A 13,834-nucleotide genomic window follows, 5' to 3' on the forward strand; every position below is an offset into this window, starting at 1 on the left:
GAAAGTGAGCATGGATTTTACTGTCAGTATTCGTGTAACCAAACAAAACATTCTTCCAGCATAAGGAAAATAATGTGACGAATATGATCAAAAATAAAACCTGAAAGTGTGCTCCAAAGATGTTTTGTAAACGAGCAATACCAGAATAAATGAACCATTGTTTCCCAATCGGCTTCTCAAAAAGTACAATTTACATTAATATCACCTTTAAATTGCTGAAGGTAGTGGTCAGTTGGACAGAACTTATGTAGCGTTTTAAAAGAAACCTCCTTTACTTTGTTAGTCAAAAATAACTTGTGATAAAAGCCAGACGTTGTCCCAGCAGATGTTTTCAATAAACAACACCCCGTTCTACTGTGGTACGAATCAACCCAGTAAAATGTTAATCAGCTGACGGCTCAGTTGGCTACTAAATAGTGAAGCACTGAAACAAACCAGTGCACCCCTCCTTCTGACAGTCCTCGTTTAGTTGTGAAGGCACTGGAGGCTAATGTAGGTTATAATCATAACAATGGAGCCAGACTGAAGCTAGAATTAAAGGAATAGAATAGTTACATCACTGAATGCACACTTATATAAAGGATAACAACATGTAAACAGTTAACTTGTCTGTTGTTTTGCCAAACAGGGAAGTGACACTTTCTAAATGAGGGCTGAATTGTTCCATACATATTAGTTTGGCTCTAATAAAAGTAGGGAGGGGCCCCTTTTACATTTGACCGATATGGTACCGATGACCAGTACCTGGGAATCAGTATTGGTACTCAATGGTACCAGTCTTCGGTACTGTTGTGTGTGTTTATGTGGTAATAAATGTAGTTTGTTTAATAATAAAATCAAAAAATTTTTCATTTTAACATATTTATTTCTCAATAGGGCTGCACGATGGCGCAGTTTTTAGCACTGTTGCCTTGCAGCAAGAAGGTCCTGGGTTCGATTCCCGGCCTGGGGTCTTTCTGTATGGAGTTTGCATGTTCTCCCCGTGCATGCGTGGGTTCTCACCGGGTACTCTGGCTTCCTCCCACAGTCCAAAGACATGCCTGTTAGGTTAATTGGTAACTCTAAATTGCCCTTAGGTGTATGAATGAGTGTGTGCATGGTTGTTTGTGTGTTGCCCTGCAATGGACTGGCGACTTGTCCAGGGTGTACCCTGCTTCTCACCCATAGACTGCTGGAGATAGGCACCAGCTCCCCCGTGACCCACTATGGAATAAGCGGTAGAAAATGACTGACTGACTATTTCTCAATATATGAACTTTAATGGATATATCAAAACAACATCCAGCTGTTTGTATTGTAACACCTCAGTTGTTACAAACATTTCTTCTCCCATGTTGCTGGCTGCAGACGACGAGTCACTAACGGATCCCAGCGTGCTAACGGTGCCGAATGCAGGAGTTGTAGCCGTAGATCTGAGGCTGATGAAAACTGTGGACTCTTCAGCCTTGAGAAAAATCTTGTGCTTAACCAAGTGCTTCCTCAGATTAGAAGTATTCCCACCGGTGGTCTTACGCTTTACATCACAAATGTTGGAGCGAGCGTAATCTGCATCACATTTTGAAAAGTGGAGCCATACCTTTGAGCGCTTTCTATCAGACATGCTGGCTTTGTTGACGGTACCAGCGGCTACTGAAGTCATTATGCTCTTGTGCATGCAATGCTGTGTTCATGTCCGGCATGGAAAATCTCCCACTCTTCTACTTCCTCAGTGTCGCGATGATGTGTTTAGGTACTGATTCTTATTATCAGCATCAAGTTTAAAATTTTTGTATCAAACGACCCTGTTGTTAAGTGCACTGTATAGTGTTGGAAGATTTTAAAGTAATCTAGGCTTAAAAGCCCTCAAGTCACCTGCCAGTCCTGAAATTCTCCTATTTAAGTTGGCAAATTTCTGTTTAAATTGCTTAAGTTAATAAATTATTTAATTATACATTTCTAAGGAAGTGAATAGATTGAGTAATGAACAGCCAGAGGAAGCTTAGCAAGTTGTTTGTGCTTTGGTTTTATGACTGAACTGTTTAATGTGAGAGGCTACTCAGTGATTTGATTTAACTCTTTTTAACTTTACCCTCACGTGCTGCTGCTCAGGTCTGTCTTCATTGTAATGAAGATCTTCACAGCGGGGACATTTGCATCGTGACAGAGCAACTTATCATTCCTTTGTGAAACTCTCAGAGGAAGGATGAAACCATCCACTCTTCATTTCCGATGCATGCAGTATAAAACAGTGGGGATCGCGGGGGATGGCGAAAATCTGAGGTGTGAACGGGGTGAAAGTGTGGCAGTCTCCACCTCCTAGTGTTGGAGTTTGAATAAGGCAGCACTCCCTGCTCTGTATGGGGTTGCTTTCTTCAACACTTGCACTCATTACCCATGGCAGGCTGCTGTGTAATATGTAAATATGCAAACAAACATACATTTTTCACACTCTGAAGTATCTGCTCTGTTGGATTAAGTCAAACCGTTTTAGCCATCACATTTACTTTAAATTGTAAGTTATAGCACAATTAATCAGTTGGCTGTTTATTAATGAGATTGTCATTCATTTCTACCCAAATGGCAATATTTGAATGTGGTTACGAAAACAGCTTTCATTATATATGTACTATTTATGATTAGTTTATCTATAAAACATGCACACACCTGCCTCCTGCCCTCCATGTAAACACTGGATGTTTGGTTTTAGTTGCTGAAATGGTAAAGCTCAACTAATGCTAAATGCTAATGGGGTGGCAATATTATGATGAAATAAGAGACAAAAGCACGCGGAAAAATGTTGGTTAAACGTAATCAGTGCCGTCCCTATAATCATCAATAGCATTAGTGTCTAAATGACATGTTTTCCTGATATTCTGCAGCCGTTGTCAGAACTAGAATTTTAAAATTAGAATTTTTCATTCACATTTTGATGTGAAGTCACAAAGATATTGTTGTAATCTTTTTATTGCAGTAAGAGTGTTGTTAGTAGGCTGCACTGTGGAGGAGGACTGACAGGAAAAGATTTGTGCACTTCAGTTGACGGTAATCCATCTTAACCACAACAAAATGCCAGTGATGATAAAGGGGCAGACGTGGCTGCAGCTTTCCTTTCATGTCTGCTGTCGCACTTCAGAGTTGTGGATGTCATGATTTTATTTACTATGTGCTTCGGTCATTTTTATTTATGTGTTCATGTGGGTTATTATTTATTTATTCTGCTTTTTTAAACCATCAACCTGCTAGGAACTGTGAGTAAAAATAGCCTGTCAGATTAAATCTGACACATTGCCATGATGGACCCAAGTCCTGTTGTTAATTAATGTTCATGGTCCATGTTTGAGTAAACAAACATGGGTCTTGTTTCATCTTGTCTGTGCAAGCTGTACATCCCACTATAATGAGACAAGATCTGCATGTTTCCTTAGCAAACCCTCTGACAGATCAACTTATTTATTTCTGAAGCTATTTATTCTGAGTTCATCCTTTTCCTCAGACATCCACAGAGGGGGTAAGTCTAGCTCTGTTCTGGCTGTTTGACAGTTACTCTGTCTGGCAGTGCTCAGCGTCGTACAGAATGATTCCTCTACTAAATATAAAGCAGATGCTCAAGACGCAATCAGTCGCAGTCGCCCAAGTTGACTCCCAGACAGTAGAGTGTTGATGCCTGCTGGAACGTCATCTCTGCTGCTGCATTATAGAGGTTCCCTTATGATGTTAAAGGAGCATAAGCTTCAAGCTTGTTCAGGATTCTGCTTCTGTGTATTTAACACACACGCCTCTCTGATCCTCTTAATAACCACTGATCTTGTGATGAGGTGTTGACTCAACTTTGTGTAAACTTGTTGAGACAAAAGTTGTGGCATCCATGTGGTTTAATAGTTAGGATTGCTACTCCACTTGTTTATCATCTGCATCCTTTTGTAATGTTTTAAACCTCAGATCACTCTTGTTTATTTTTATTTTTGCTGGAAAGGCAAACACCCACACAGATTGGTTACATCCTGCTACATCACCTCTTCACAAAAGCATCGTTCTTATCACAACTGCTCTCTGATTCACTGTTCTACTCCTGGAAGTCCAGCAAGTTGACCATCATCTGAAAAGGAAATGAGTATGGCACAAATGCAAACCTACTAAGACACGGGTGTCCACCTAAACTGTCAGACCGGACCAGAAGGTCCATGATAACACTGGAGGAGCTGCAGAGATCCACAGCTCCGATGGGAGAATCTGTTGACAGGACTGTTATTAGATGTTGATTGTACAAATCTGGCCTTTTTTAGAAGAATGACATTAAGACATCCATTGTTGAAAGAAAGCCGTAAGAAGTTCTAATTACTGCCACCAATTATGTAGAAAAAAGAAGACATGGAAGAATGTGGTCTGGTCAGATGTGACCAAATTTGAACTTTTTCATTCACATGCAAAACGGTATGTGTGGAAAACTAACACTGCACAGCACCCTGAACACAACATCCCCACAGTGACACAATGGTGGTGGCAGCTTCATGCTGTGTGGATGGTTTTCTGTAGCAGAGACAGCAAAGCGGATCAGAGTTGATGAGAAGCTGGACGAACAAAACAGCAAAATTCTGAGAGAAAAAACTGTTAAAGGTTGCAAGAGACTTTTGGCTGGGATGGAGGTTTACCTTCCAGCACGACAGTTCTTAACAGAAGGGCAGATCCACAATGGAAACATTTTAGATCAAAGCATTTGCATGTGTTGGAATGGCCTAGTCAAAGTCCAGACCTAAATCGAATTTAGAATCTGTACTTGAGACTTGAAAAATGATGTTCACAGACAGTCTCTGTTCAATCTGACTGAGGATGAGCTGTTTTCTCAAGAAGAAATGGTAAAAATTTAAGTCTCTAGAAGTGCGAAGACTTGCAGCTGTAAATATAGTGAAAAGTGGTTCAAAAATGTATTGACCCAGGGGAGCCGAATGCAAATGAACTCCACAATTTTCAGATTTTTATTTTAAAAAGTCCTTCAAAATATGTATTATATGCTCCTTTTTGTTGGCCTATCGCAAAAACATCTCAATAAAATACCATAAAGTTTGTGCCTGAGATGCGACAAAATGATAAAAGTACAAGAGATATGAATACATTTGTAAGTTGAAGATGTGATCTGTGACATAGTGTCTGTCATGGTTGGAAAAGATTTCAGTTGGAGTTTAATCTTTGAAGGGTTGTTACTTCATGCTGAAGCTGCTGGCTTTGTTAAGAGGCAACACGCTACTGTGTTAAAACAGCCACTCACCCAGTCAGTGACCCTTCTCTGCCTCCACTCTCCTTTTATATGTCATTATGCATTTGTGTGGCAGGATAAGTGGACCCTGATTGATCAGTATTGATTAAAACTGTATTTGCCAGACAGTAATGATGGTCTCCCTCAGGACATTATGTTTGCTTACTCCTGCCCTCCCCCTTCTCTGGTGTCTCTGGAGACCTTCTCTTGAAGATGCCCTCCTCTCTGTTTTTAGGCCCCTCAACTTCTATAATCAATTCGCGTTGCCTCTTCTTCTAGGGCAGCTTTAGACAGGTCAAGGAAGAGTTGGGGAAGGACACTAAAGACACTGAATTTCTGGCACATATATTTGTTTCTGTTTTTCTGTCTTTGCGTGCAGATTATAAGAGTGAATTAATCTGCTGTTGTATTATTGTTGCTCCTGGTAAAGTTTTGATCTGCAGAACCTACACAACGAGGACTTCATACCTCTGTTTGAGTACCAGACAGACTGGTTGTGTCCATTGAGACTTGTTTACGGTGCAGATAGAAAGCCTCAGGCCTATTTGTGCAGAATCCTCAAAAACAATAGATGTACTCATGTCGATGCCATCCTAGCATAAACTGACTACAGCTGCTGCGTTGTAACAAGTATGCACACCTTCAGTTTTTATTACCCCACACAGATAACATGAAAAAAAACACAGCAAAGATGCTTCATATAGCAAACAAGTCCAAAACATTCAGGTAAATTACTTGTCAATTAAATTTCACGTGTGCTTACGATTTTTTTTATGTGTTCCAAAAACAGCCCTGGACTTCCGTGTCCATTGTTGTCAATACAAGAAGTCGACTTCAGTTTTCTGAAACTTTTATTTCACTTTTTTCTCTCTACAGACTAAAGTACAGAGCTTCCTCTGCCTGCACAGTCACACCAAACCTCACCTCATTTGCTCTGTCTGCACAGCTGAAGGCAGAAAAGGTAAGAGTGTACTGCTCATTAGAATGTTTTTGTTAGCAAACGTTCTGTTAAGCAGGCTGGTATATGTTAATTCTGATTGGAGATTATAATTGGCTTGGCAGCAGTGATATTAGGCTTTCATTATTCAAGCTTTTTTTGTCCATCAACAACAGAATTTTCTATGCTTTATTCAAAATGTTATAATTGTTTCATCTTTGAGATTTTTTTCAGTTTTTGATTATAAACCAAGTTTAATAAAAGATATGAATTAAGACTTGATGATCTGGATTTTTCTCCAAAGCTGTAATGTTTTTTTTTTTTTTTTTAGATAAAGCTCTTTTCAGACGCATTTTGATACAGATAATGAAAAGATCAGCTGACATGTGCTGTGATTTCATCATCAAGAGTTCCTATCCTGGGAGCCACATTCAGACAAGCTTTTTATTTAATCAGAACACACATACTGTACATGACGCGCCCTGCTTTAATCATGATCTGGTTTTTGCCTGTTACCAGTATAAAGATATAGGAATTTTCTTCCAGCTGTTTGGAGCATGAGGGGGGAAACGTTCTCAACTAGCGAATAATTGATGTTCAAAACCTTTTTGCAATACTGGACAGGAGTGCAGATAGTTTTCACTTCAAGCATAAAATAAGACAAATCAAGTTCAAGGATTACAACCTCTTCACCATTTTGTAAAAACGTTTAAAGAAAATGGTGACCCCACACAATGCCTGATGGGCCACATGCATTTTCTGTCTTTCCGAGTTTTAATGCCTGCCTTTATCATAGATATTTCCATCTTCTATTGAGAAAATCGAAAAATTATTTCATTGCCCCTCGCTATTCTGAAGAAGCTTATGCTGCAAAGCATGCAACCATGAACCTTAGATTACGGATCACTTTGTCCTTTCACATTGTAAAGGCGGTCTGTCGAGATTACAGGCCATGTGAGCATTCAGATCATGTAGTTGGGATTGCGGATTTAAAGAGGCGTGGCTTACTGCTCTCATTATTCACCCGCTGGGGATTTCTCCTAGGGGTTTTTTCCAGGGCTGGGCTCTCTGTCATTATCCTCTCCACTCTGTTCAACCCCCATTCAATATCTGGACTTTTCAGTGTAAATGTGTAGATCATGGAACAAAAAGATGATCTAAAAACATGCTGTAGGTCCCAGATAGTGGGTAGTGTATCCAGCTATTGAGGGAAAAAAATGAATTAATTATTTCAATCTCAACAACATGGTTTTAATGAAAAAGTTGCTTGCGGCAACGAAACTAATTAGTTGTACTTTCTTAATTTCTTAATGATTTTATCTGAACGTCTTAATGGCCTTGTATTAAATCATCTACTGCATTAAACAGCGAGCATAACCAGATGTATTACTGGCATTCAGATTGTGAATGGAAGGTACTGTCCTAATAAGCTAATAAGTCCAAGCAATTCTTTGTGATATTGTGATAATGATGATGATGCGGTGTGTTATGCAGGCCTGGTTTATATACATGGTTTATTCTTCTCAACAGAGCTATTTCTGCTCAGTTCTGGATCTCACCAATGAGCAAATTTAAAGCATTTGGTTTGAGGAAACATTTTGAGCTGCACCTGGACTGTTGCTGCAAGCGTAGTCTAAATACAGTGATATTGGAGGAGCACAAAACTGTTTTATTTTTTCCTTTCAGCCTTCTGTTTTGTGCTTGTTGTGTCTTTAATTGAGTAAAGGAAGGCTTAGTTGTCTGGGATCTTCTCACAGCACTCAAATAAATATTTAGAAATTGTAATACATTTCTTTTTCCTTTTTAAATCCTTATAACCAAGTAGAACCAAAGTGGGCTACAGTTCATATTTCACTTGGTGACTCCAAATCATCAGAGTTTTTACGTCAATGTTTGACACTGTATGCATGTTCACCCTATCCTGTCTTCCTCCTCCTCCTCCTCGTGAGCTGTCTTGGTGTCATGGGACGGCAACCTGATGGTTTGAAGTGACACTCACAACTTTAGCCGAACAATGTAGACGGAAATCAGCAGAGACTGGGGCAGTGGGCATGGGAACGACTTGAGAAAAGAACTTTGAGCAAAGCAGGAGTCTGTGAGAGAAGTGCCGCTCGGTAACTCACCGGTCTGAGAGGCAGAGATGTCGCCTCCAGATAACCCAAACAGACTTTTAGGTCCAATATAGAGCACAGTCAGAGGCTTCAGCAAAGTACTTCCTTCCAGCCTGTTGTTCACATTTGTCAATATTGTTTTTAGTGTGTCCTCTGAGAGTTTTGTACCTAGGTTTTCTCTCAGTTCTAAAAAAGGCCAAAAGTTCAAATTAATTTTGGTAGGGTAGAAGTCTATGATTAAGCAAGAGTAACATACTTAAGTCATGTCATTACTTGGACTTCTTTATACAGCGTTAAGGTTTTCCAGTAGTTTCTTGTTAAGTTACACACAGAGCTGTAAATTCTCATTTAGCATGCCTGACCGCTGCACATCAATTTGCATATTAAATCTAGTATTGGGGAAGTAAATGAAGTTACTCCTTCAGTCACGTCAGGGGAACACAGGCAGACGCCCACGGTTGTTCTGAAACGTCTCCATGAGCTGTAGGGAACAATGAACTGAACACACATTTTTGTGGTTTGAAAGTTTCACTTAAAAGAGCTCTGACCTTTTAGCACTTCATCAGTGATATCTTTGTTTTTAACACCATCATTGACAGTTACTCGTGATGAAAGTGATGTTAATTCTCTTTCGTTTAAACCCACCTATAGGCTTGAAGGCAAATCTAAAACATGCTTTTCTGTAAACGCTCAGCACTCTAGACATACATTTATTAGAAAATGCAGTCAAAGGTCTTTTTCTTTTTTCTGCTGGTTACAACTTTACTGTTCCAGTGAATTTGTAACCAAAGTGAAAACATCACATTAATTTTGACTTTAACCCACATTTACATTTGTTTATGTTCTGGTCTTCATTTGGTCAAGTTGCTCCTACGAAATATGACAAATTTAAGCTCAAAGGCACCTGCTTGTCAGTATTATTTATAAAGATTATGAAGCTAGATTTGTTTAGTGTGCTGAGTGGATATAAGGAAGTTATGGATCAATGCCTGGTTGGTATAAAAAGTCCTGCCACAGACGGCTTTATTTTATATCTGGAAAACTTACAAAACGGTGAAAACTGCAAAAGCACAGAATGGTAAAGGTCAAAATCACCCACACCCCAACATGTCATCTGAATACATTTTAGTCTGTGCAGTTTTTCCGATTGTGTCAGGTACAGTTGACATTTAATGTAAATGACATCTGGTTTATGACGGCTGTTTCCGTCCTCACAAACAGTATTTTTCAGTGCTTGATGCGAGCGGAGCTCCCCAAACTGGAAGAGCGGCATGTTAAGGTCTGACAGCATTATCAGTTTTATTTGGGATGTGTATGGTTGAGTTACAACAAAGGAGCAAGGTTTATTGCCAAAGTTTTACATAGATTTACCAAATACCATAAAAGTAACACTCCATGGTAGGATTTTGCTGTTGGAGTTGTATGTAATAAAGGCATCTTCTCTCTATTCATTGTTAAATAAAGGCAGATTTTCTTTGAAGCGACATCTCTTGTATGAGTGTCGTGTTTATTAAGGGAAAGTATTATTCTAAACGAAGCATTCTTGACATCTGGATTCCACTTCCTGCAGAGCCATACCTCAACAATCATAGTTGAGAATAAAAACCCTAAATTGCTGCTGGATGTTAACATGTACCTCTGGTAAACATAGAGAGTCTCTGTGACCCTTATTGGAAGAGGTTTTTTGCTTTGAGGCAGATGAACAGGAAAAGCCAAAGGATGCCAATTAGCAGCCTTCACCTACAGATCAGGGGAAACCAAGCCGAGTACAACCTTGGAGGAAGGTCTGAAAGACCGTTGCTGTGGTATTTGAGATAGGTTTTAAAAGGTCAGGAGTCAACATGGCTGACGGCATAAGTTAACATTATCTGGTTAAATTTTTGCCACTTACCGATGTTAGTTCAGCTTGAGTTTACCTTAGAGTTGTTCTTCCTCACCAACTCTGACCCAATCAGTGACTCTGCCCTGCTGTGGATGTGAATTCATGCGGGGGAAACCTCCATCAACAGGCAGCTCCATCAGGTACCAAATGGTAAAGCAGCTAAACGACCAGCGCACCTCACTCTAACCCGCTGTTCAGTATTAAAGGAATTAGCAGCTAATGTCGCCTATAATAAAATGAGTAAAGGTTAACAAATAAAGATCCCAGAAGTTGGTAATTATAGCAGAAAGTAGTCAGAACCCGGAACAACCTACCCTGCTGACTAGTTGATCACCAACAAAAATATGAAGCAAAGTATATTCCCACGGACCAGATCCTTGGTTAGAATGCAGAAAGTTCTGCATCGAGCATATTCTTGTTTACACTGTAAAAATATCTGTTTTCTAATTAATTGCACGACTAGTTCTAAATTACATACCTTTTACAAATGTATTTACTAAATGTTATCTTGGTACATTATTATACCTGAAAGCAGCACGTTTTTTTTTTCTCCCAGTTTAGTGCTGAATTGCCTACTTAATTGTTTTTGTTCTACATAATACAATGAAAAAATGTTTGCACTGCAATTTGATAAAGTTTTCTTATCTCTAGTAGAAAGTGGCTATGCTTTCAAATAGGGTTGCCATGGTATCTAAAATGCTATCTAGTATGTTCTCTTAGTGTCAGTACTGTAGTTCTGTGACAGCTGATACTGGTAAGCGCCATCTAAAGAACTGCTTTTTTTATACCTCAGCCCAAAGTGATGCTGCTTTCTCACTTTTACCCTGAAAAACTCAGAACCTGGTTCTCAGGTTTTGGGTTTATGGGCCAAGAATTACTGTGCAGTGAAGATGGTTCACTTTACCTAGAACTCATCAATAGAGGGTTCTCATCACTATATATGTGCAAAGATCTCAGTAATTTGGAGATTTAAATTCTTTTTAATGCTGAAATGTTGAATGGTTTGCTTGAGTTGCATATATCTTCATGCAGGAACTTCTCTGAATTGTTTATACTGTATTTGGCAGAAGGCATTCATTGGGAAATTTGTTTTAATGATTTCTTGACGTTTCATATGAGAAAACACAGATTGTTTTTTCTTAATCTGGTGTGGTGTTTTGCGTTTGTTATTTAGATTGTGTACATGGACGTTTGATAATCAGAAACCACTGTAAAAGCTTTTTATACTGTTACACAATAGAAATGCTTGAGTTTTAGACCACATTCTCGTCCTTTCATCTGAGATCTTGGGTTTTATATTGAGTTTAATTCCCAAGTTTTCAAATTTTCTTGACATTTTCATCAGCTGTTTAAACCATAAATTGATACTCATCTCTGACTTGTAATTGTTACTTTTTATTCAAAATAGTTGATGACTGGGAACCGTCACACCTGTGTGGTCTGTCCTGGGAGTCCTGGTAGATGTGTTGCCCTCAGACAGGCTGCCAGGGCGGTAATGTGTTGTATGATGTGTGAGGCTCTGCTCTGCTCCTGTCTGCCGTCTGCCAGTCATATGTGCCACCATATGCTCTTCGGAACAGCCCTTAATCTTCATCACATGTTTTTGCTCTACAGGGTCACATGCTTTGGTTGTTGCTGATACGTTCAATCTGAATGGTTTGTTTTTGTCATGATTTGGTTATTTTATATCATATGAAAGCTTGTTGTTGATTCTCAGAAGCCTCTCAATCTTCACTGTCACAACCCTGCATTATGTGACTTCTGATTGTCGGGATGTCCTGCTGCAACATGTGGCAGGTTGATCCCTCGTCATCTCTGATCCAGTGGCTTTTATTTGTTGTTTTACTGTTCTGAGGACTTCTGCGTTGCTGTGACTGAGCAGCAGCAGCACCTCCTTCATGTGATTTTGTTCATTCCTTTGCAAGCTGTCCCTCTCTGCTTGCTCTGTCATTACTAGCATCTAACCAGCGTAATTACCAGCCATGGTGCATGTTTGCGGTGCATGTGCCAAGCCTGCCGCATGCTGGGCAAGTCAGAACCACACTGCAGAGAAAGGCCATTGTGTGAATGGTAGAGCCATAGCATGAAGATGTGGCACCCCTGCTAACTAATCACTGTATGTGAGCAATTAAAAGGCATTAAATGTCTTCTCTTTATGCTCTGAACTCTGGGCCAAACCTTAATGCGCCTGCATAACTCTAACAGCAGTGGAGGATGATTTTTCCTTTATCTTTGTTCTCTGGATCTTTTTTCAGTCAAAGTTTTGCATAATAATGCAAATTAAAACATCTTTTTATGTAACGTTTCAGGCATTGGCACGGTTTTGGTGTCAGTGTTAACGTAGGTGTGTTTCTGACTGATAAAACAGACTGCTCTCTCTCATCAGCCACATAATGAAGCTATTCTTCAAACTCTGCAGCTGGGGAGGATAATCTGGGATCGGGTCTCGTAGTGGATCACAGGATGGCCTTTTGAATGAGGACAGACTCTGTCAGAAAGCATGATCAGAGCAGGAGCCTTTGGCTCGGAAATGCTTTCCCTTCATTATAAACAAAGACCTGACACATTGGTGTGGCTTCTTGGTTAAAGTGAGATTCTGTTAGCTGTAAATGAGATCATTGCTGTTTTTATGTTTTTCGGCATCATCGAATGAGTAATGCAGCCCTAAAATAGATTCAGACATGTAGTATTTTGTAAAATACACACACATACACACACACCTCGTTGAGCTGGATTCAACAATGCATTTCTAAAGAATTCACACAAACCAAGGCAGCTAAAGAAATGCAAACCCATAAAGAATTGTTTCTAATTTGCTCTTTCAGAAGTTAGCTTTTAAGAGTTGTGGTAAATATTTTATAGTTGTTTTTGCATGGATTGTTTTATTGTTGTTTTTTTTGTTCAAAATGTAGAATAGAAATAAATCTTAATTTAATTAAGTGGATTTAAACCTTATAGATCGAGCCAAATGGTGTTTAAAGTATGTTTCTTTGACCATTTGAATGTTAGCGCATGTCTGATGTAAAACCTGCTTTAAAGTGAGCAGTTTGTGGTTGGAGAGAAAGAAAATAGTTGTGGTTCAAGAATGTAATGTTATCCATTCAGGTACACTGGGATTTTATTGGAAATAGATGCAAAATACAAGTATTTTATTGTAATCAGAATGGGGTGGATTGTATAGCAAGTGTTGTAAACTAACAGCACATGATAAAAACTCTACAGTATCTGCAGATGGTGTTCTTATTGGGCAAACTCACTTAGATATTTCAGCAACTTCTGCAATTTCAGGACAGACTTATTGAGATAAGAGCTTTAATCCGAAAATGGAGTGCTGCACAGATGGAAAAATTAAGCACATTTTACATTTTAACATTTAAATGAAGCCCTCATTTGAAATAACCAAACCTCAGAGATTCTTATGAGCACTGTTTTCATGTTTCATCTTTGAATCCTTCCCCTTAAAACGCTGTTTTATTTTTATTTTTATGAGGGTTCAGTCAGGACAAACTTAAATTCAATTCAGTTTTATTTATATGGCGCCAATTCACAACACATGTCGTCTCAAGGCACTTCACAAGGGGTTTGGAATGGTATAGGGTTGTTGGGGAGGTTAGATTAAACTACTGAGTGTTAGAGATATTAGAATGGGCTATGTGTAGGGGTACCAAGTAAAA

At 39.2% G+C, this 13,834-nt stretch overlaps 1 protein-coding gene across 1 annotated transcript in view; it reads left to right on the forward strand.

Moving 5' to 3' along the window:
• Positions 1–13,834, forward strand: part of sipa1l3 (signal-induced proliferation-associated 1 like 3) — a 101,606-nt gene that overhangs the window by 40,718 nt on the left and 47,054 nt on the right. The window contains exon 2 of the mRNA XM_047391701.1: positions 6,107–6,191. The gene's annotated coding sequence lies outside the window, so the exon portion shown is untranslated. The remainder of the gene's footprint in view (positions 1–6,106; positions 6,192–13,834) is intronic.

The sequence above is a fragment of the Girardinichthys multiradiatus genome, chromosome 18, assembly GCF_021462225.1.
Source record: "Girardinichthys multiradiatus isolate DD_20200921_A chromosome 18, DD_fGirMul_XY1, whole genome shotgun sequence".
Taxonomy (NCBI): Eukaryota; Metazoa; Chordata; class Actinopteri; order Cyprinodontiformes; family Goodeidae; genus Girardinichthys; species Girardinichthys multiradiatus.